The following is a 3147-nucleotide window of genomic DNA, read 5'->3' on the forward strand; positions in this document are numbered from 1 at the left end:
AGCGCAGGTGCGGTCAGTGGCACCCGCCTCGCCGTGGGGCAGGGCTAAGTCGGGGAGCCGCCGCCGCCGCAGCCCCTGCCTGTGTGGCCGGGCAGGTGCCGGGCGCTGCGGGTCCAGGCTGGGCAGCGGCTGAGGAGCCGGGTCTGGTTGACCTGGGCCCGCCCCGCGGCCTCCCCCCCTGCTCTGGCCAAGCTGCCCATCACCCGTCCCCGGCCAGTGCAGTGCTGTTTTCCTGTCGATTCTTCTCTTTCCTCCAGCCAGAGCTTCCGTGGGGGTGCCTGCCAGGCCGGCCGGCAAATCCTTCCACACCCCTTGGTACAAACCTGTGGCCCTTGCTCCCTTCCCTGTTGTCTTTTAATTTCTCCTGAATTTGGTTGTTCTATCTCCAGCGGCTGCCCCTTTTCACGGGGGGCTTTTAGTGTTTCCCTGTGATACAGCCTAGCCTGTGTGTGGTGGATGCCATGGTGCTCTAAGCTACGGATGCTTCAAGGTCTGACTTTGTAGGAGTCAGTGCTTTCCTGTTTTGCCTTGTCCCGTGTGGAGTTCGAGACCAAAAATGAGGAGGGTTCAGGACACGGGTCCAAGTGATGTTGACGTCTTTATTTTTGTCATCATCACATCCCAAATAGTCTGGATCTTTATTCCATTTGCACAGTCTGGCCGTTTCAGGAACAGTTGGGTTTGTTCTGGTGGATCCATCTCTTCACTTCGTCCACTTGGCAGAACATATTGACCCCAAGTCTTCTAGACATTTTCTGATGTTACATTTAAGCATGATCAAAACAAAATGCACTGAAGTGAACGAATGAGGAACTCTTTCTGTATGACAGAAGGCAGAGCAGGTGGCATCCTACAGACTAGCTCTTTCAGAAATGCACAAGCTCATGTGTTTCTGAACAAGGTAGTTTTCTAAGGTGCCCCGTGCCCTGCCCTCTACCTTACTGCAGCCTAACACAGCTAAGTGTACCGCTCCTTTCTGTTTTAATGAGAGTCAGAGTAAGTTAAGCAGATGCTCTTTTTAACTACCAATGGACATCGATTTAAACAGTGAATAAATGTTTGAATTAAAAATGTTCATGGACTTTTAATGAGAAATAAAGGTATGCCTTCCAGAGACTGATGAAAGTGTATGTAGTAGGGGTGTGCTGATAAAGATTTTCATGGCCGATACTGATAGCCCACTATTAATCAGCTGTATCAGCTGATACTGATCCAACAACAGATATTAACTGCTGGTTGAGTCACGCTGAGCTAGGCTGGGCAGCTCAGTTCTGCCTGTCCCTCCCAACCCCAGTCACATTTGTGGCATTCAGTGCCTTTTACAGTGCCCACCCCAGTCCACAGCAATGCCTGGGACACGGCAGTGGCTGCTCTGCTCCGCTCCAGCGTAGCCTGGCCTGCTGGTGAGGGGTTGGAAGTGTATCTGGGGTCACCCCAGCTTGCAGGAGGGAGCCCAGGTGTCTGAAGGCCCTGGCCCCACCGGTGGGAGGGAACCCAGGCATTCAGAGGCCTTGGCCTAAAGGCATAATTATTGGAGAACATTATTGGCTACAATGGCTAAAAAAGCCAGTAGCCAATAATGTAAATTTCCCTTTTATCGATGCTGGTCCAATAGGCAACAGATATGTTGGTGCATTTCTAGTATGCAATGGTTTTAAAAATGAATTGGGTCCCTGGCTTAAATGATTTATACTTAAAGCAAGTCATGATAAAGGGGTGGGAAGGTGGGTTAAAATAGTGAATGGTAAGCACAGCTTAGAACATCTGCATTTTTGCAAATTCTTCCTCCTTCTCCGTGTAGTGTAAGAATTTGGAAATACAGTAATGAACAGAGGATTAGAAGATATTGCTAGAATGCAAAACTGAAAGCATTGAGCTTTTATGAAGATTTTTTTTGGAACTAAAATAGGAAATCTATGTATGGGTTCAGCAATGAAGCATTTGGAAGGGGACTAACAGCACTAGGGTTTGAAGGTTTCTGTCAATCAAATGTACTGCCTGTGTAGGTCTTTACATTCTTCTTATTCTTCTTATTCTTCAGCTGAAGCCTGTCACCTTCCCACACCTTGTATTTCAGCAGTGTTTTCCCCCTAGCACCTTTCCCTTCATAGTTTTGTGTGTCCTGTGCTCTATTCTTCCACATGCAATGGGTTGTGTGCATGCCCCTCTCTCACATTCTTGTTAGAGAGATAAAAGTTCAAAGGCATCAAAATCTTGAACTTTGAGACAAAGGACAGCATAATTGGGTGTTATGCTGGATGAAGTTAATGGGTACCATCAGCCAGGTCCACAGATAATTGCAGAGGTGGCTGTACGAAGTAGATGGCAGGCTCTATGCATTTGCTGAACTTAGTAGGGTTGTGATCCTTGCTTTCAAGAACATGGCTTAAAATTTTGGAATTGATCATGTGTGATGTTCAAGAATTATTATAGTACAGGCAGGCAGGACTACCGAAGTCAGCACAAAACCTCCTAAGCCCTGCCAGTTAGATTAATTTAAATATAACCTAATATTTTATAAATTATTATAAATTGCTTCTTGTGAAGCCAGAGTTTCCAGAACTAATCAGTAGTTTGAACTGACCTCTTTTTATTTCTAGTATGCTAGTGTCAAAATCCCAATCAGAAATTAAGGTGCTGATGTGAAAACATGCTATATAAACTTCAGAAATCAAGGTTTTGCCCTGAATTTACCATCTAAAATGATGGAGAAAGCATAAGAAATAGTGGAAGGAAAGAGGCAGGGGTGGGGGGGTAGAGAGTGAAGGGAACACTTAAAAAACACAAGTGGTTACAAGACTAGGTAGATGCACATTTTGAAGGTTATCTTTCTTTAAAATAGAAAAATAAAGAATGCAGGCTTCATCAGTGCACAGGTCATCTACCTAGTCTCCAATTCCTGTTGGACAATTAATATAGGTGGTTCTTTGTCTATGTTTTGATGACCTTATGTTCATAGATTCATAGATGCTAGGGTCAGAAGGGACCTCAGCAGATCATCGAGTCAGAACTCCTGCCCTGGGCAGGAAAGAGTGCTGGGATCAGATGGCCCCAGCCAGATGCGTATCCAGTCTTCTCTTAAAAACCCCCAAGGTAGGGGAGAGCACCACCTTCCTTGGAAGCCTATTCCAAATTCTGGCCACCCTT

At 46.1% G+C, this 3147-nt stretch overlaps 1 protein-coding gene across 3 annotated transcripts in view; it reads left to right on the forward strand.

The window, feature by feature from the left end:
- Positions 1-3147, forward strand: part of FER (FER tyrosine kinase) — a 437414-nt gene that overhangs the window by 199 nt on the left and 434068 nt on the right. The gene's annotated exons all lie outside the window — the stretch shown is intronic.

The sequence above is a fragment of the Gavialis gangeticus genome, unplaced genomic scaffold (assembly GCF_001723915.1).
Source record: "Gavialis gangeticus isolate Ggan-Ray unplaced genomic scaffold, GavGan_comp1, whole genome shotgun sequence".
Taxonomy (NCBI): Eukaryota; Metazoa; Chordata; order Crocodylia; family Gavialidae; genus Gavialis; species Gavialis gangeticus.